The sequence below is a fragment of the Haemaphysalis longicornis genome, unplaced genomic scaffold (genome assembly GCF_048455015.1).
Source record: "Haemaphysalis longicornis isolate Haplotype H1 unplaced genomic scaffold, Haemaphysalis longicornis Haplotype H1 scaffold_1, whole genome shotgun sequence".
Classification (NCBI taxonomy): Eukaryota; Metazoa; Arthropoda; class Arachnida; order Ixodida; family Ixodidae; genus Haemaphysalis; species Haemaphysalis longicornis.
In genome coordinates, this window is record NW_027526203.1 from 427296148 (window position 1) to 427317084 (window position 20937).

General features: G+C 45.6%; 2 protein-coding genes across 2 annotated transcripts in view; one reads left to right on the forward strand and one right to left on the reverse strand.

The window, feature by feature from the left end:
- The window catches only part of LOC144155693 (uncharacterized), a 654708-nt gene that overhangs the window by 170281 nt on the left and 463490 nt on the right, over positions 1-20937 (reverse strand). The window lies entirely within an intron of this gene.
- Positions 1-20937, forward strand: part of LOC144155692 (neural cell adhesion molecule 1-like) — a 578531-nt gene that overhangs the window by 144321 nt on the left and 413273 nt on the right. The gene's annotated exons all lie outside the window — the stretch shown is intronic.

The following is a 20937-nucleotide window of genomic DNA, read 5'->3' on the forward strand; positions in this document are numbered from 1 at the left end:
TCGAAAACAGTTCCGCGTCGGCGTCAACCTCCGACTGTCAAGCGTGGCTGGTGGCGTTCAAAGCGATTTCCTTCTGCTAATCTTTCATATGCTAACGTACCAGTTAGAAAGAAAGAACGGCTTTAACGACTCATTGGACGCTGTGTACAGGACGGCATTGAATAGGGAACCAGCGGAGATAGGAACTTGCTAAATGGCACTTCAGCGACAGGTGAGAGCGGTTGGGGTCTACGAAAGATAATAGCTGAGTGAAGTCACAAGCAGCAGTAATTATCCCTCGCAGAGAGAAGAAAATGTAGTTTAAATAAATCGAGGAAAAATTTCACAGAGGCGTCCTCATTCAAGGGGTAGAGTCGACAGTCGTTGCCATCAAGAGAAACTGATCTTCCAGGCCGGAGCTGGCCAAGGCTTTCTCCCAGACCTCTATGGAAACGTGTAGGTTGGGTGGATCTAGGGTGGACTTGTCGCAGCCGCCTACTGTGTGTATGAGGTTCCCAGGCTCCCCACAGAAGCGACGAAATGGAGAGAATTGTGTCCCGTCAAAGAGGTGAAGACTGATGATGTGTGGGAAGGTGTTAATCCGCAGTGCACGGAATAATCTTTCCTGGTTAATCGCTAGCGATTTGTGCGGGAAGGAATACGTTCTACGGTAGAGCCTATAGGCACCGTGCAGTGAACAGAGGGCGACACTGAGCCGGGACACCGAGCGCCGCCATCGGGGACTAAGAAAAATACTGGGTCGGCGACCGCTCGCCAGCGTGCTCGGGTTTCGGTTGCGCTCCTGCTTGGCGGCACTGGATGAAATGTAGTATACGCAATTTTTAAGTTTTATGCCAATAGAAACATACTACAGTAATTCTACCGCACCGGGCTAGGAATAGACTGGAGACTGAACTGTTGACTACGCGAACGGAGGAGGGGGGCAAGCGATATTGACTTCCCCGTGCCACGCATAGCCAGAACGAAGGTGGAGCATTTCGTGCGCACGTTTTCACGTTTCCGCATAGTTTTTTCAGTGAATTTGTGTTGCTGATAGAAAGCGCAAATTAATTAGCTGTTCACAGCATTGGAAAGAAGCAGTTTTGTTCGGATACTTGAAATCGGACCACCGTGGTTTCGCGAGTACGGTGCTCCGTCTCACAGGATCGATTGTTTGGGCTGCGCTACGTGTTAGTAGCATAGAATTCAAATCAAGTAAAATTACCTTAAATACGTGGGCTCCAATGTAGATCAGGCGGGTGGGAAGCATCGAGAGCTGCGCACCAACTGGCGGCGATTTTCGATTGATTGATTGTGCGGTTCCACTCGCCGACGCCAGACAGGCTATGAGCCGCGCCGTAGTGGAGGGATCGGAATTAATTTTGACCACCTGGGGATCTTTCACGTGCCCGGAATCTCGAACACACGGGCGTTTTCGCCTCTATCGGAAAAGCGGCCGCTGCGGCCGCGAAACAACCCTGACCACGATTTTCAATTTCACGGCCTGAATTATCACCAAACATCCCCAGATTGCGTCTTTCTCTTCGCCACTGACAGTTCGTTTGCGCCGGTGCCTGTTCGTCCCATCCCGAGATCACGAAGAGAGCGCGTTTTCTTGCTCCATGCACGAGGTCAAGCAGTGTCACCTCAGGAGCAAAAGGAAGAATACAACCCCTGTGCCTTCCGTCTCCTTTTCCGTGAATACATTCACACCGCACGCGGGTTTCGCTGCAAGCCCGCAAGTAAATGCCCGTGAAAGATTTAAGACTACCTCCCCCTTTTTACGGGGTGAGAAGGGCCTCCAAATATTAAAAGCATCATAAACTCAGTTTTTTTTATTGTTCTCTGAAGTTGCTGTTGTGAGCCCTGTTAAAACGACTTTGTTTTATTGAACAGCATTTATTTGCAGCGCAAACATCCCACATGCGTTGCTTTTATACCTTGTACTGACCTAGGTATTTCGACGTTTTGACAGCTTTTTTTTTTTTTCAAACAAATGCCCCTACTTTGTTTAAAAACAATCATATTTTTTTCCCCAAAAGGGGTAGGATGTTGCAACACTATTAGTTCTCTTGAAATTAAAACACGCCCGGGTGTTACGTGCCGCATGAATTTTCATTATAAACGCCGCGGAAGACACATGCACAATACAGAGAAACCAACCTTTGTGCAAATACTGCCAATTCGCGCGGTATTCGCGAAGAGGGGAAATTTATTGTAAGCTCACGAGTATTAACAGCTGGAAAACCGATATATTTTACTTTGACAGCAGCATGTAATCTGCTTGGTAGCCATCACCGTTGTAATTTCTAAAAATTTCACGGAAACTTGTGCTGCCTGTGATGCTGTGACCAGCCTTCTCAACTCGGACGATTCAGGGCAGCGAAGGCGGTAGCTTTCCTCCAGCGCTTTGTTTCTTTTAAATTCTCTCGGTGGATAACACTCCGCCCTGTCGCCGTTGCAGCGTATTCCGCAAACTTAAGCCTCTTATGCGCACCTAACCACTTGATAGACGCTTTTGCAAGGGCACGTGCACAGTGCCTAAAGCAGGCGGCCGGCCAGAACGGTGCGGCTCGGCCTACCCAGTGTTGCACGGAGACGCGGTAGATGGCGCTGCGCTCGCTCGGCAAACTTGACTGCACGGAGCCTATAGTGCTAATTAATTTCCTGGTATGTATACAGGATGCATGCGTTTGGGCTCAGCTTAATCAGCGCTGGCTAAGCGGATCAAATGTCCAGCCACGAGGTTGCTGATCTTGTCTGCCGGCGATGCCAGTATGAGCTGGTGCCCATACAATCCTGGCTGGTCTCGTTGGTGGTCTCTGCTTTTTCATTCGAAGTGTTGTAACATGCAATAGACTGTTGGCAAAGTTGCGCCACACCTGATAAGAGTCTGTTATTACTCTTTTGGCGGCCCTTTGGCTAAGCGCACGTGCTATCGCCTCTTCCTCAGCTTGGAAGGGGCTATGTTCGGGGGTTGAGATGCTAAACCTGTGGAAGGCTGCAGAACGGTACCACGAAGAAAGAGAAGGTATCGAAGAATGCTATCGGGTGTCTTTCGCATCAAACCAGTTGATCGTTCCTTTTTTTTTCTTTCAGTTTAGTTGTTTCCTTGTCTTACCTCATATATATACACATTTTGAAAACCTTTTCTGCATATAAGACATACATTAGGCAATTAGTTTTTAAATTCAGTACGAGATGTAAATCTTACGCGAGAAATAACATAAGAGCGTAATACGTGCATAAAAAAGGCCTTTTATAGCATTCAGGTGGTCGACACACAACTTTTCGGCTATTTTGTGCGTAACTAAATTTCCTGATTGGTCGAGAAAGAGAACGCTGCAAAATTTACAAATTCCAAGGACCCCAAATCTATCATGTTTGCTCCAACCCTCTAATCCGCCTTAAATTTTCAGATACCCTAAACAAGAGGGTGCAGACATAACGCCATTTCACTGCCCCGTTTGTGCATTTGTTTTCCTCGTTATTGCTTACTTTTTTTCCCATTTGTACATTTGTACATTTGGTTTCCTCGTTATTGCTTATTTGTTTCCGCATGCTAGAACACGTGCTGTGACGTATCAATTTTGATACGGTGCTCCCAGAACTACTTTTTTTTTCCTTCCTCTGCGAATGTTCCTTTTATTACGCGATGCACTGACCTTTTCCTTTGCTCTTTTTGTTCTTGTGTTTTGTTTTAATGAAATTTTGATTTATCGCTTCACTATTGTGTTTAGATGTATACCCTATGTAATACCCTCCGCCGGAGGGCTTTTAGGGTTGTTTTGAAATACATAAATAAATAAACTGACCCGCTAATTCCTCTAATCAATATTAATTAACACCGCAGTCCCACTAATTCACATTAGTTCATTCACTCATCTCACTAAACCACCCTAGTCTACCCGCTAATCCGCGTTAATCGACTTAAATACATGCACAGAAATGCTATCGCATTTATTTTAAAAGTGAAAATGAGAAGGCCCCATTTTTTTTTCAATTCTCATGTTCTCTTAGGCCAGTAACCAAAGGGCACAACGGCACTGTACAAGAAAAAGTGATAGTGACGTAGAAAACTGTGAGTGTTTGTGTCTCAGTGCTGTTTTTATATAAGTGCCCACTCAAAATAAAATGACTGGAAGATATGGATTTATTGTTGATGGTGTCCCTGAAGGCCTTCACAAGCGGACACGGATGCCTTAGAATTAACAACATGAAAACTTCACACGATTATAAACACACTGCAGATAGAAACCATAAAGAATACCCCATGATATGTTGCCACGGAATATGTGTTCTAACTTAAGTTATTGTAAATGCAAAAAGATAATTCGGGAATACCCAATGATATGTTGCCACGGAATATGCGTTCTAACTTAAGTTATTGTAAATGCAAAAAGATAATTCGGGGAGATGGGCAATACCTAAAGCAAACTAATAGTGTATACGGACTTTACATTAAATTTAGGGTAATAATAAGATGAGAACCTTATGGGCCTTGGGAACTGCGGACTATGCAAAATATTGCGTGGTGCCGTCTGGCGCATGGTAAAAACATCTTCGGATGCAAGGTAGGGTACCAGGATGGAAAACTAGAAATAGCAGTTTTGAGCCCCGGAACCGGTTCGGAACGGTTCCTTCAATTCGTTCCGGTTCGGGTTCAGTTCCAAAATGGCGGAAAAAATACGGTTCCGGTTCAGTTCCGGTTCCGGGCAAAAATTCGGGTTCAGTTCCGGTTTTCGGTTCGGTTCCGGTTCCGGTTCGACACCCTGGTCGTAATAGCCCGTTTTTGACTGAACTTTTGCTGACGTAAATAAATAAATAAATAAATAAATAAATAAATAAATAAATAAATAAATAAATAAATAAATAAATAAATAAATATAATCGCAAAACACTTCACCACTGAGCATTTGCGACACGATGATGATCGTGCTGTTGCTGTTTATTTCTCAGATAACTTGCGTCCTTAGTAAGCGGGACAGTTAGAAGACGGCATGACCGGGTATCACCGACGACGTTCAGGAGGATTTGGGCGATGGTGTAGATAGTCGTGCAAGTTCACTATGGTCAGGTGGATCGCTCATCGTGAACGCGGCACTTTAACGTATGACGTTCTCATATGTGCGCTGCACTATCGTCCTAAACGCAATCGAAACGAACGTCTCATTTGTCTCATCAAATAAGGGACTCCAAATAGCGTTCGAAATGCACCGCGCTCCGCTGAAATTCCGAGACTTAACATTCGCTGTGCTGTCGCTAAGTTCCGTTTCAGAGGACATCTATAGAGCGCCTGTTTCTGCGGTTCTGCGGTGTCGTAACCGAAAATTGCAGATCTATAAGCTCCAATTACTCCGCCGGTACAGAAGATGTCAGACAAATAACAACACGTACATGAATACAATAGCCAATTTAAGTTTAAAAAAAAAAACTACCCTACGCACAATAATGACAATTGGAATGTCCCCCCCTCCCGCACCAATTACAGCCTGCAGATGTTGCGTTATCAGCTACCTCTGTTACTGAACACATCAGGTGAAGTTTTAAAACATCAATAAACGATTCCACGTCCATAACAGTTTGCTTTTTTCGTTTCTTTCTTCTTCGTTTGCGCAAACCAACGCACAGACTGATTTTCGCGGATAGTTTAGTTTTTGTGTGAATTAAACTTGACTGGGCCGGTATACTTTTGTGTATCTGCAATAGTACGTTTATTTGCACCTTAGATTTATAATTATGTGGAATTTATACGCGAAATTGTCACTTGTACGAAATAGTAAGTAGCAAGCATTTATGTCTCTCATGCGTTCGCTCTTTTTTACCTTGTATACGGGGCACTCTCCTAGTCTAGCCGAGCAATGGCTCCTTGATTGTGCATGCCCCAAGGATCGGGAACTGTTGCAGTTGTTGATGTTGAAATAAAGGATCTGATTTTGAAAGATGGGGGGGGCACAGGGTAGGATTAGGGAGAGAGAACGCATAGCGCAGCAGACAACGAATGGACGGTGACAGCGAAGAGAGCGCGAGGATGAAGGCGGAGTAAGGCACAGTTCAAGAACGGGGACGAAATCGGAAGAGGAGAGCAAAACGCCTCCTTTTCTATATTTTTGGCGCAGAGTTATGAGACTTTTTTTTATGGGCGAAGCCCCCCAGGTTCTCGGGCTGCCGGCGTCTCATGTCGTCGTCGTGACAGTCGTCTCATGTAGTCACGGTACTAAAACACCGGCACACTCGTTTACGCCTCGCACTAGAACCTAACGCGTACTCAAAAAACACCGGGACACTCGTTTACACCTCACGCTAGGACGGTTCGTGTTTCAAAAATACGAGACTCTCACAGCAAAGCTGTATACCTCTACCTCCCAATGGCTTCATCTCCGTTGGCAAAAACACCAAAGCGCCAAGCATGCACTTATACACTGCATGCTTCCCCCCTCCCCAGGTTTCACGTTAGTGGAGATGTTTAGATATAGGAGGTCCTCAAGGGTAAATTCTCGCCCCATTCCTAATGAACCTAACCTCGTACAAGGCCACCCGAGCGCTTCAGCAGGATACAGCAGCAAGACTATCCATCTAGACTAATGACATAGTTGTCTGGGTTAAAGCGGAGGTTTGTTATAACAAATCCGAGATGCAAACTGAAGTCCACGCGACGGGCTTTAGCACTGAGATCTCTCTCGCAAGGCTTGGGCTGCGCCTTTGCCTGGAGAAGCAGACGTATTTAACTGCAAAGAGTCTGCGAAGTAGGCAGTTTTGGTGTTTGATGTGGATGTGATGACACTCAATTAGGTGGAGTTCTGGCTGAAATAAAGCCAGCCTTTCTGCCCGAGTGAGATCGACCACCCCGCCGTAGAGTGAGTTGATAACAACAAAATAATAAAACAGGGGAACCTGTTCCCAATACACAGTCGACCACAGTGTGAATCACAACAGAAATTGACCTGGAGAAAGAAAGAAATAGAAAAGAAAATATCCTTTATAAGGATCTATGGGATTTACAGCCTCAGTTATGACGAAGCCGTCCTTTCCAGCGAACCTGATGTGTGCGTGAAACCACAAGTTTGACTTTGGATAAGGGGGCGCCCGCTAGTAAAATACTGCGTACCTCACGAGGGGTGTGTCTCCTTCGTGGCATGACTTCAATACCAAAAGTTGGCTCAGTTATTCTTAGAAAAAATTCAATAGCCTAGTTCCGCTTCAAAGTGTGCTACAAAACAATATAAAAACAGAAATAGAAATTGAAGTTTCCATGGAATTCAATCTCAGATATAATTAAATAAAAGCAAAAAACGCCGAGCCCGACGTGAGGTCTAGTTCTTAGGCAGGGCAAAAAATAAAGTAGCATTAGATTTTGCTTAAATGAAGACAGCGACAAAACTAATGTGCAAGGAGACTTCTCGTTAACGCGAGACATCGAAGAGAATATTCTGCGATACTTTTTTTTCCCATGATTTGGCGCTTGACAGTTTGCTCCAGTTGTCTTCGCATGTTGTCGGGGTAGGGAAGGGGGCGTGCCGAGTGAAAGAAAAGAAGAGTGCTGCTGTCATGACCAACAGAGAGGAGAGCCCATAGGGCCCCGCATGCACGCAAAAAAAGAAAACAAAGCAGATTGGACGAATAGAGAGCGACAGAGATAGGGGGAGGATCAAGGGGTAAAGTGTATGGTTCGCGGCAAAATCGCCTTTTTTTTCTAGTTCACGTGCCCCGATAGCCGGCGTTTCAGATAAATAAAGGCGGATTAACGCGTGGCTGCGACCCGAGCACAAGGGCGCCGCCGAGTGAAGCGAGGCAATGAATTGCTCGCAACGCTTGCCTTCGGCTCCTGGCGAGGGTACGCGAGATTTTCCGAGAAACTTGGTGGGAGCGGGTCAGTCTTTAGCGTGCGAAGTCAGTTGAAGTACGAACAGTTCGGGGAGGGGAGAAAAACGAGCTCGTCGCCCAAGGGGAGGGCAGTCCCGCTAAGCCGCGCGCACGCACACACGCACGGCAGGGGAGGCACGCGATTCTCGTCGTCCCGATGGCGTCGTGATGGGCACCGCGATGAAGTGGGGCTTTTGTCCGCGCCGCCCGGGCGGCGCATCTTCCGTCCAGGGAGCAGGATTAGACGCCGAGCGTGTCATAGTGGCAAGGAAGACGGGTAGCTCGCTGGGAGCGCTGGCAGGCGAACAAATTATTGAGCGAACGACGCTCGTATTTGCCGGGAGCTTAGGATCGCCATTAAGCGCGCCACGCAGGCAGCCCAGGCGCAGTTCCTCATGGCAGCTTTGCACGTTTGCTCCGATACGGCAAATTTATACGCCGGATTCCCACGCTCCCGTCGGCATCCTCCTTCGCTTCCATCCTTCTTCTGCCTCCCGCCGGCTGGCGGGCAAGTGCGGGCAGGCAGGGCCGGCATGTTGGACAAGTAGCTGACGACGCCGTACGTGTGGCTCCGCTAAAACCAGTCTAAGTAGAGGCGCTTCGCTCGGAGCTCCTTTCCTCCCACGGAGCCGCTCTGGGCACTTCGACTATCTCCTCGCAACAAAGGCGAGCCTGTAGCTAAACGCGGCCCGAGCATAGCTGCAATTTTAAGGAAAGCGCTGCAATGTCACAACGAAATGAGTTGGCATTAGTCGGGATATTTCCTATACAAAAGGAAGCGTGTCACCACTTTACATACAGCGAGCTAGTATGCTTCAACAATATAGACATTTGATGCGAAAAAAGACTGTAATATAATTGCCATGTTATCAGCAACTACTCGCGTTGTTCGTTACACGAGTTCTTTGTTCTCTTATGCCAATGCGCAGAAAGCGTATTTCGGTGTAAGCAGTACAGGCAGCGCTGGTGTTATCGCACAATGCACATACGTGGGTTTTCGAAGTCCGCAACCCCTTGGGAGATTATAGTTCGATGGCCTTGCCCAGCTTCGTTTTCCTACAGTGGTCTGCTTAAAGCTCAGATGTAGGAAAGCTTCACTGAAGCTTTCGCAAAAGCACCCTTGGCACAGTGACATGCCCCAAGAGCTTGATACGGTAGACACCCCCTTGAAAGATTATCCCAATCATGCAAAGTGGCGGAGAACGCCGGCCAACTGCCCCACAAGACTTTTGCGTGGCTTCAAGCCAGCCAGGTGTCTTGAAATGTTTTTCCTCTTACTTTCCAAATTTCCAAGAGAGGAGAAAAAATAGACTTTTACCGTTAGCGACCCTACGCGATACGTTTGACCGGCAATCTGTGAGAGACAATGTGACGGGGAGAAAAAAATCAACTACCACTCGGTCGGAACGACAACGACGGGGGAACGCGAAGCTTTCCAAAATCAAGTCTCATTGCGAACGAGTCAACCCAGAAGCCAGCGGACCGTATTTATTCGTGATGGTGGTGACGCGAGAGTATGATGTTTGACTGTGCGCTCTTTATGCGTACACCTGTTTCTTATCGGGACGATTTACAGCACTGCGACTGTGCTCTTTAGTGTTTTACTGATACGGAAATTCCATGGCATTCCCTAGCGTTCAACCATCGTCGTCGTTAGACGGAAGGGTGCTTGATTTACTGTCTAATTTTCCACGTGCATGCACCCCTCGCCAAATCCAAACTGCTTCAACCGTGTCGGAATGGCGCATTTGGATGGATGTCGGCTTCATAACACGAGGGACCCAGGTTCTATTCCGACCACGGGAAGCATCTTCACTACACCCAAGATCATCCTCATCGTCAGAGAAAGTTGCTTTCTTGCAGTGCGTTCTGGGCTGGACTACAAACGACATCACTTCCAGGCCGAAAGCTTCGCTTTCAAGTACACTGCAGAGAACCAACACCACAACCAAAAGGCAAAAAAATGTAGCCTGCGTGCACCCCTGGCCCTTTTATTCTCCCTTCCTGTCATCGGCTAACTACGTGCCTCCCACATATTAAGGTCTTCAGGGATTAATTCTAAAACTGAGATACGCAAGTGGTCATTGCACCTGTGAAAGAATGTCGCGGGGCTCTTTTTGAATGGTATCCTACTGCCTTGAATTGTTGCCAAATGGTGGCTCGAGCGGTGACAGAAAGACGACTGTGCTACTTGCAGCTGTGTCCGTTTCAACCCCCAGTGTTCATTCTCATTCGCGAAATTTAGTGCCCCCGATTGCGCACTGCACGCATGCCCATTTTGCGAAAAACTATGGCCATGAAAGTGAGGGTTTTACAGTCCAATACGCTTTGAGAAAGGCGGCAAGCCCTACATGCTGAAACACCTATATAAAGCACCGTAGAGCCCGGAGCACCCTGCTGGCATGTGGTTGCTAATCTACGATTACATCACGGGCATTTTATTCCCTCAGTAGTGCTCTCGCCAACGTCTGAAAGATAGGACTGGCTGCCCGCTGTCGTTGCTGTTGTCGCTAAGCCTATACAAGAGCGGCGTCTTCCACACTGCAATATTTATGTTCGCTCTGAGTAATGTCATCCGCCAGATGAGCGAGAGACCGAGGCTACTTGGCGCCCACGCGAGCACGGCCCCTGCGCGGTTCGCCCCAGGCCGGGCGAGGGAGGAAGCGGCCGCGCAATCTGCGCCAGCCGATCAAATGGCTCGCTAATCCTTTTTTGTCGGTGCGAGTGAACCGCGCAAACGCCGACGTAATACTCTTTGGTCACGCAAGAACTGCGCGCTGAGAAAGCGCGCGGGGATTCGACAACATTGTTAGCCCGGTGACCTTACATTTTTTGGCTACTGCACCGAGCCAGACTGGCTTATTCTTTGGCTATTTCCGTGCTCGAGGAGCCCCTCTTCTATGGGCAGTGGTCGCTCGCGAGGCGCCATCTCATTTCACACAAGGGGTGGCCAACATCGGTTTTCAAACGGTTTACGACGCGAGTATTGACATCAGCACGATTGCAGCACCCGACTTCCAAATCGGTTTTCAGTGGTGGCTTCAGGGAGTGCTGAGGTGAAATGCGTGCGTAATGTTTCTCTTCCTCACGGCGAAGATAGATCTGATTTTGTTACGGGGTCAGATACGAACCACGAGGCGTATCGCTATGGAAGTAAATAGATACTGCGCCACAATAAAAAGATAGCAATGCGTAAGATCGCCACACACACACACACACACACACACACACACAAAACGACTTTTAAATAAGGAGGTGGGGAAAATGCTCAACTGGGTACTTTACTGAAACATACGCACAAAAAATAGTGGTGAAATCCGAGTGGCTCAGGGAGGTTCGTGCACACAGCTTTAGTAAAGTTGAGCTAATGAGCTGAGAATAGATTCTGCGAGATAAAAGCTGGCAAATCCACAATCCGTGTTGCCACGCGAAGCTTCCGGATTAGAGCCCACATATCGCTTAGCGCCAAGCAAAATCGGGGTTGTTAGCCGTTGCCTATTTTCTGCAGTACCGCGCATATTTTTCCAGACCAGGCGTCCCTGCAATGTAGCACACTAAAAAAATTCCATGTGCCTGCCTCACCGAATGCACCTTACTGGCCAATGGCTTCGTTGGTTCCTATATTTACTACGATTTTAGGAACTCAAATCAGTCTAAAGCACCAAGAATGCAGTGTTTTTCATTTGTCGCTTCCCACTCGCAGAGCGAAATAATGGTAATAAAGTTCAGGCTTATTCCAGAACTTCGTGCGGGGCCTATAAGCTCTTACAATGATCGTTACGAATGACACTGTCCTAAACCATTAACAGCCAACTCTTTCCAGCCCTGTACGGTTTTCTCCGTGGTGAAAGCACTAGTGGTGGTCCTTTCTCTTCATATCTGAAGCAACCCATCACCAGTGCCAACTCAACGCTGTGTACGGTCACCTCAGCAGCGTTTTAGATACTATCAGACATTAGGCTTGACGCCATAGCTCAGGTAATAGAGCCGCCGTTTTGAAATCTTCGTAACTTGTCAGCCGACCACGTGCAAACAAGAATCCAACGCATGTAAGTGTACCTATTAGCTTTTCGTACCTTTTCACAACCCATTTTCATGAGCAGCTGCTATTGACCCATTGTCAGAAGCTAGCAATTATTGTTGTGTTTCAACAGGCGTTCCACAAGTGCTACTTCCGGGTGTATTGACCGTATTATTTGAAATAATATCGGAAATGTGTCGAAAGACTTTAGTTGTCGACTTGATTCGCCGCGGTGGCTCAGTAGCTAAGGCGTTGTGCTGCTGAGCAGGAGGACGCGGGTTCCATTCTCGGCCGCGGCGGCCGCTTTTCTGATGGAGGCGAAAAGCAAAAACGCCTGTGTGTTGGAGATTTCGGCGCACGTTAAAGATCCCCAGGTGGTCAAAATTAATCCGGAGCCCTCCACTTGGGCGCGCCTCATCACCTGTGTAGTGTGTCGGCGCGTTAAACCCGACAATCAATCAATCTTGTCGACTTGATGCTGACACCTCGACATCTATAAATCACGGGTAATCTTATTTACCGTGTCTAGCTTATAGAAAATGTTAGCATTGTTCCCCATCTTCATACTGGACCAGGTTTTTGTCATTTATTGTCAAGTATTATTATCAGTTCGCTAGTTTTTTTCTCTTTCCAGCAAAGCCCCCCCCCCTTCCCCCCCCCCTTCCCCCTTCGCCGATTTGCCGTCCGGCCCTCCGCCGTGTCGGCTTCATGCACTCTGCACTCCACCTCAAAAGGTTGCCGACCCCTGGTCTAGGTACATCGAAACACGTCGTCACTGGTTGGATTTACGTGCCAAGAGACTGTGTGCCTTATTTATCAGAATTTCTTTTAAATTGTGTCGACAGGGTTTTGGCGCAGGTTAAAGAGACCGTATCTTATTTCATAATTTATAACGTAGCGCACTGTGTAGCCGATATGCACCGTCGTCACGTAAAAACCAAATTTTGCGCCATTCACCAGTAAGCACAATTGCAACGGTTGGGATATATTTTAACAAAGTTCAATACGTGAGGTTCATTCAATTTTTCTGCGAATAAAGTACGCACCGTGTATTGAAACCGTAAGGCGTTTGGCTGCTGAGCCCAAGGATTCTCGGGGTGAAGTCATCACTGTCTAAATTTAGAATCCGAAGTTCCAAAACGTTTTTATGGCATTTTTTTTTTTCCTGTTAGCTTTTTTTAGAGTGGAACTTGTTTATTCCTCCCCTCTTACCTTCTTTGTCAAATGGCTAATGCCGTGTCCCTTACCATCCCTGTAATGTATGATTTGCGCATAGACACTTTCTCGGTGGACGTTAGTATGAGATTTTTTTAGACTACGTTAAAATGATCAATTACATTAGTCAGCAAGGAACAGGAAGGATGGCATCGACATTCGTTATTTTTTTATGTAGTCCGACGATCCTAACCAACAAGTAATCACTTCGGTGTCCACTTTATCTCATATACCTAAAGAAGTTCGCTAAACGTATTCTAAATTTGTTTTCCCATTTTGGACGAACACGTAAAAGATAATAAACGGCTAACCGACGTGAGGCATTCATCAAGTTTATTTTCACTTCTCGAGAATCTTCTCGAGAACTTCGAAAGGGGCCATTTATTTTTACTGGGGTGCTATTCGTCGCCGGAGTAATCAATCTAAGTTCTTTATTATAATAACGAAATCTCGAGCTCAAATCCAGCGTTGCATATTCTATGCACTTCAACGAAAATAGGGCACACATGAAAAAGGCGGGTGAAATATGGCCGTGCAGAGATATATATTAAGCGAGACTCTAGTTTTCCTGGTTCTTTAATGACCGCAGTAGGACGGACTTCTCATTATCGGCAAAATAATAGCACTGTTGCTGATGTGCGCCGAAATTGTTGTGCTTTGATCGTTCGCGTTCTCTTAAGTGCTTAGAGCTTTAGCAGCACGGATTCCTGTTTTTCAAGCAGATTAGAGTGGGAAGACGTTTTCATTTACCCAATGAATAAAAAAATTAAACAGCCAGAGGAAACAGTAAGCTGCCGTTTCGTGGAAAAAGTATGAAAAGAAACTTCGATAGCACAGCGTCACTTATTAACTTAGTACTTCGACGGCGCTTTATTGACATACTTCCTTCTCTGACCGCATATTCTTCATAGGTGGATCTTCGTGGCGATAGAATTGTCGGGTTGCTGTTGTTTTCTAGGTAATTTTTATTCTCTACACACAGTATAAAAATTTGAAAGGAGAGTGGCCGGAATGAAAAACGTTGCTGTGTGCAGCTGAAGCGCTCCTTACGTGCTACGTAACAAAAAACCAGTCTTGTTGCAAGCACAGAAGAAATGACCAAATTCACACACTCAACACTTTTACGAAACAGAAATCAGGTAGTCATTATTAAAAAGACAGCTAGAAAAAGGAGGCTCATTTGGAATGGAGATAGTAAATCGAATGGCAAAGGCGAATAAAAGTAAAAGGATAATAGCTAGCACAATTGTACCTTGTTGAACAAATGCTCGAAAATGGGCATGTTTGGTCTTAAAGACTCGTCATCTTCGAGTCGTATCATCCATCACGTCCCCTTTCCCTCCATTTGCACTCATCGCCACTATGACCGTGAGAAAAATGAGCAAATTGTGACCCGTGACCCGGCTAGGGGTTAGAACTCACATAGGCACAGCATTTCGGGAAAATATTACGAGTTGAGTATTTATTCCGGCATTACGTGCACAACTATCGTTTACTGTATTCAGAAGTTTTTGAGAAGAAATACTCGTTGCCCCACATTCTCCGCGAGAAGCAGCTCCCGCCGGCTGCTGACATTTCCTGATGTCGAGAACGTCCTCTCATTTCTTGCATACGTGGCAGGAATTGAAAGGTACTTCCATGCGACCTTGGCCCGCGCGGGGTAGAGCCGGCTGCATGGTTCGTCCGCCCCTCCAGAGGCTTTCCAGACCTTGCGAGCACAGGGGCGCCCAAGTAGTCTGTCACTTGTCTGTCTCAGCTCACGCAGTCAGCTCCCGTATTTACTAGATTCTAATTTACTAAATTCTAAGCAGATCGTGAAAAGATGTAAATACAAAAGTGATGGGTCCACTTAAATTTGGAGATTTTTAGGCATCCGCAATTAGTATTCGTAAAAATACAAAAGTGACACGCCGTTGGCTTCAAAATTTTTCCCGCAACCTAGACGCTCCGCTAAAAAGAAGAGTTTATAGACACTAGTATCCGCGGCCGTAGCCAACCAAAAAGCCAGGTACAGGCCGCCATTTTGAACAGTGTTCCGCTAATTCCGTATCAAATCGGCAGTAGAAGCGCACCGGCTTCAGGGGCGTAGCCAGAGGGAAGGGTAGGGTTGGTGCCAGATTTCTGACTGGTGCATTCCCCCCTCTGTCCCCTCCATATTTCGGCGTTTTCTTCGTCCGCGCTCTTCATACTCAGCATCGGTATATTAACAAAATAAGAAAACTAGACAAAATGAAGATGAAATGAGGTCTACCCGCAGGCTATCTTTTCTTTTAGTCTTTTTTCTTGTTGGCTGCGTATACCCCCCCCTCCCCCCCCTCCCCCCCCCTCCCCCCCCCTCCCCCCCTTCCCGAGAAATATTTCTGGCTACGCCACTGACCGGTTTGGTGCCACTATGTTAGCAGCGCTGTCGTTTCAGTGTTGCCTTTTAACGGAAAGTGTGATGGTGGCCGAGAGCTCGTCTAACCTCTAGGCAAGGCAATAACTTGGCACTGATGATGGAAATGGGCACGCTGGCAGGGTTTTGCGACAAGGATGGGATGACATCTCGGACGTCTTGACCGAAAAGCTTAGCTTTTGGCTGCCTATCCGGGGGTGCCGAATAATTCGAAAATATTGAATACCTGCATTCGGATCGAAGCGAATAAGGAATACAGAGCTCTTCGATCGAATATTCGACAACCCCGAATATTCGCCCATTCTTAGTATATACACAAAGTCGGGTACAACACATTTAAGGCACATTAAAATGGCTGTATTTCAAAGTCATCCAATTTCCGACTTTACTGACGTCGGACTTGTAAATCCTCGGTGCCCTGTGGTCTGGTGGGGTGATTCTGAAGCATTAATAAAGATACTGCTTTAAAATCGTCGTGAAGTTCTGTCCCTCTCAGTACTAGGCCATTTTTTATTGAAGCTATATAAACATTGGGAGTGCCGGTTTAGCACTCAAAACAATCTGTACCACCTGAACCCGGGCACCATTACAGTGAACGGGATCTTGGAGTAATCAAATTTAGCAGTCCTCAGATTTATGTTTCGCTGCTTCCGGCCTTTTTGTATGCGTAAAATTTTATGCCATCTCGGTATCTGATAAATTATGCGAATATGTTTTCCTGTAATTTAATTTTGCGAATCATTCCACAACGATCCATAGTTTGCTATTTTTGAATCTTCATGGGTGAAACGAAAGATTTTTCCAAAAGGGCCTTTAGGTTTGTTATAAGAGCATTACACGGCGCGTCACAACCTGTAAGCAATACGGCTTTTTCCTAGCTAATGAAACAAGTCGCGTTACGAAACCTTTCCAAAGCATTCGCGCCAACACGTCCATAGTGTGTTCGGGGAACGCTATCAACAGGATGTGAGCCAACTATACAAACAAGAACGAACCTTGGAGTATAATCGCTGATACCCCGAGCAACACTTTCACTATTTGGAATTTGTTTATCATCGTTATTGATAATACGGCGTATAGAGTTGTCGTATAATGCATGTTGCTCGCGTTGGATCCAGGGAAGCGTTGCTGTAATGGTACGCATCCACAGACAATAAAAACACTGCTGCTCATATCGACATACATTAAATTTATATTTACATTCGCATCACCTGACGAACACGGAATTCAGTTATTACAGCGAAGCTCTCGATGTCTCGGTGATTGCGTCCGTGCGCACCAGAAAACGAAATGCAGAGAAGCCACCTTTCGCCGACAATGATGATGATGATGGTGGATGAAGTGCAGAAAAAAGCGCTTCCCGTGTTCGGAATCGAACCTGGATCTATCGCGTTATGAAGTCAACGTCCATCCGATTGCGCCATTCCGACACGGTCTCGACGGAGTTTGTATTTGGAGAAGGGTGCTTCGGGAAATCATTCACCCCTCCGTCTAACGACGACGAATGGTCGAACGTGAAGCTGTATTTGTGCGAAATCAAATGGCGATGGGTCAAGGTCAAAGTCGCTGCGATCTAAAGTTCAAACTGGGTGCGAGTCTAAGTCCAAACCGTGTGCGAGTGAAAGTGCAAACTCAGGCGACAACCAGCGAATTCCTCATGAGAAAGCTTCGCGTTCAATCATCGTCGTCGTTAGACGGAGCGGGTCTAATAATAATAATAATCAATCAATCAATCAATCAATCAATCAATCAATCAATCAATCAATCAATCAATCAATCAATCAATCAATCAATCAATCAATCAATCAATCAATCAATCAACCTTTATTTTTGGTGCCCAGGAACAACCCTAGGGTCTTGGTACTGGTACACCATATACAAGCATTCATAAAAACAAACTAAAATCTAGACAACACAACACAGACAACCATATATATGAAAGAAACAATAAGGTAAAAATAGTTACAAATATCCCAGAAAGCAAAACAGCAGAAAAATAATAATAATAATAATAATAATAATAATAATAATAATAATAATAATAATAATCAATCAGTCAATCAACCTTTATTTTCGGTGCCCAGGAACAACCCTAAGGTCTTGGTGCTGGCACACCATATACAAAACATTAATAAAAGAAACGTAGAACAGCACGGCACAAAACACAAAATCCTCGATATGGCAGAAAAAATAAAGTAAAAATACTTACAGAAATTCAGGAAAAAAGCAAAAAAACAACAGTGTTGCAAGCTATGGCCCTCGGCGAGCGAAACGTTAAAGGCACTTGAGAAAAGGAAATATACAACAAAATACACAGTGCATATGATAGAGACAGAGTGTACATATAAAACGAGAGTTTAGATTTCGGAAAAGTTACACTGCAATAAAGTTGTATTCTTTTACTTATTCTAGCGTTTCGTTTCGTAAGCTGAAGAGGACGTTTTTCGCATGCTTATTCCTCACCACTTCAGATTTATTCATACTTATTTTTAGCCCCATGGCCATGTTTTCTGATTGTAGTGTCTCAAGCATTGTTTGCAGGTGTTCTGCAGTCTCACTCAGCAATACTACAGTCTCACTCTGCAACAGACGGAGGGGTGCATGTTTCCAAATGACGCGTAATAAGGAAGCCCTTCTATCGCTCAACAAATGGTGAATTTCCCACTGGGGGATAGATACAAAACAGTGAAAGGTTCTCCTTGACTCTAAACCACTATCATTTTAATGTCTAGACAACCTAAGGTACGTATTGCGTTCCGAACGGCTGTTCTCGTGTTATGAATTTACATGGACATGACGTACGTCGTAACGAATTGGCCTTTAAAGAAAGAAATGCGGGTGCCTATGAAGCACGAAATCAATGAATTCGCCTGAATGCCATATCTTGCTGAACATTGTTGCTTGAAATAATATTTTTAAGGATGAAAAAATAATTACAACACGCAAATCTTATTATCAGCGGAACTAAGATTTTCGTGAACAATTCTAAATGTACTGTCATTAGCGCAATGATGAGATGCGGAAGAAAACAGCTCGTGACAAGCCATGGAACCTATTCGCACACAAGTCATTTTAGTCACGTCTTTCCTGCTGACTACGTTCTGCTAAGTTTCGCATCTCACTATAAAACAAGTTTTGCCCCATTTTTTTATGTTAAATGTATGCAATCTCTATGCCTTTTGCTCAGGGAGTTATTTACCTGCAAAGTTTTGCTGCCGCAAGCACTTTTGTGCTAGTGAAATGAAGGAATTGGATTTAATCCTAACAGAACTTTTTGGAAACACAAAAATAGGCAAAATAACCCATTTTGAGACTTTGGCCACCTCAGTGCGAGTTCGTGTAATTTCTAATTTAGAGTCGAGCACGAAGGTAGGATGCTGAGGCCTTTTAAATAATGTATTGTACGAAGGCCATCGAACCGCTCGCCGTGGCCTAGAGGCACCTGAATGCTCACAGGTTCAACCTTAGCTCGAAGGGTGCGCAGCTGGTTAAAGCGTAATGTCTCTCTAAGAGACTCCTGCGCATGCTGGAGATCCCTGGCCGGCTTATGGTATTTCGAAGATTTCTACTACCACCCACATACAACGCACTGTGGGTCGCTAGGCCGATAGGTGGAGTTAGTGAATAACAATGAATCAAAAAACAAAACAGATAATGTTCTCAATAAAACATAAAGCCGGTAAGGATAAACGAGCACTCACATTTCGACGTTATGTTTTAAATATTTAAGCATTTCCACGTGAAGTTAACGTGAAAACCCGCGTGTCCGTGTGTAACGCTCGATGTGTCACACTTTCGCAGCGTAAGGCAATGCTAGGAATACAAGGCACTAGGACCTTCACACTTTCATATCAAGCACATTATACAACGTTTAAAAAGGTATTCCCAGCCATGCATTTGTTTGTAGTAGTGAAACCACTTGTAAAGGGGGTCGGAGCATAGCAGGGGGGGAGGGGGGGGGGCTTAAGCATTTATTCGAGAATTCTCGCTTACGCGTTTGTGCCAATTTTTTAGGCGAAGCTTATCAGGCTAGTGTTACATGTATTTTTCATGTCCGAGAACAAAAAATCTGGAGGCTCCACGTGTCTTTGAAGAGCGAGGCGCTCTACAGCTCGTAGGCGTTGCTAAACGAACGTGCTGCTGTGTGTGATAATATTAGCCCGCCCTCCCCGTTGAATCGCTCGCCGTACTAAACATCATTTACACCTCAAGGTTATACGTCCCTTGAAAATGCTTTTTGAGTAGATTAGATAATATGAGAGGCCATATTTTAAAGATCAATACATAATTTATATCCAAAGCTCGTAGACCTCCGAACTTGGATACACTATGCATTTTGAGTAGATTAGTTCTCAATAGGCACCATTTCCAAGATGACCAGAGTGAAACTAAAAGTGCTTGCGCTTATGTGTGTGTCTTTCTTAGGGATGACCGCCGTCAACGCTCGAGAGGAGTAAAATTTGCCCTTACCTTTCGTCTAAATTCTGTTTCACCTCTATCTCCTGTGCTTAACGCTTCGCTGATGATCCACCTCTACAGAGGGGAACGGCTCATGATGTTTCTTTTTTGTCTCACACTCTTGGAAACTTTTTATATATTTATTATGAGAGAGAGAGAGAGAGAGAGAGAGAGAGAGAGAGAGAGAGAGAGAGAGAGAGAGAGAGAGAGAGAGAGAGAGAGAGAGAGAGAGAGAGAGAGAGAATAGCCTTTAATGATACTGGTGAGGTTAACCTGGCCAAGGCGCCTAGCTTGCTACACTGCAGATGCATTAAAAAATGAAATCGATGAAGATATAATGATAACCGTGATGAAGATGATGCGCTCAATAATACAGTCCTGTTTAAAGAGTCTGATCAAGTCCTGTGCTTCGCAGGAAAGACAATAGAGCTTTTGTCGCATCGGATGCTGGTTTAGAGTTAGACTAAGGGCCTGACACGTCACTTAGAGTTAGTCCTCTAGAAAGCGGAAGGCCCAAGGAAACTAAAAGGGACGTCCTAGCTGCTCTATACCGCGTACATTCACATAATACGTGGTTCAAGTCCCCGCGCACGTCACAACGAGTGCAGAAGGGGGAAGCGGCCTGTTTCATCTTGAAGCGAAAATAACTTGTGTAGGCGACATTTAGCCGCACGCGGTGAAGAACCGCTTCGTCATGCCTGGACAGTCCGTCAGGCATCCTAAAGGTCCCGTGCGGGTCTATGGAGTGAAGCGGCGCGTAATTTTGCGGCGCAACAGCCCAAATATATCGCTTTAACCTCCAGGCAGCCTTGAAAACATAGCCATAGGACTTTATTCGCACGCCACAATGAAGTTTTCCCAATCCAATGAACGCAAGGGTAGAAGCATCTAGTCTGGAGAACGGTATCGGTATCACTGGCCCGTGCATATCATGCGCGATCGATGCTGCAGTGTCCGCCTTGACGTTCCCAGTTAATATTTATTACGAGACGAATTGCCGTCCTGC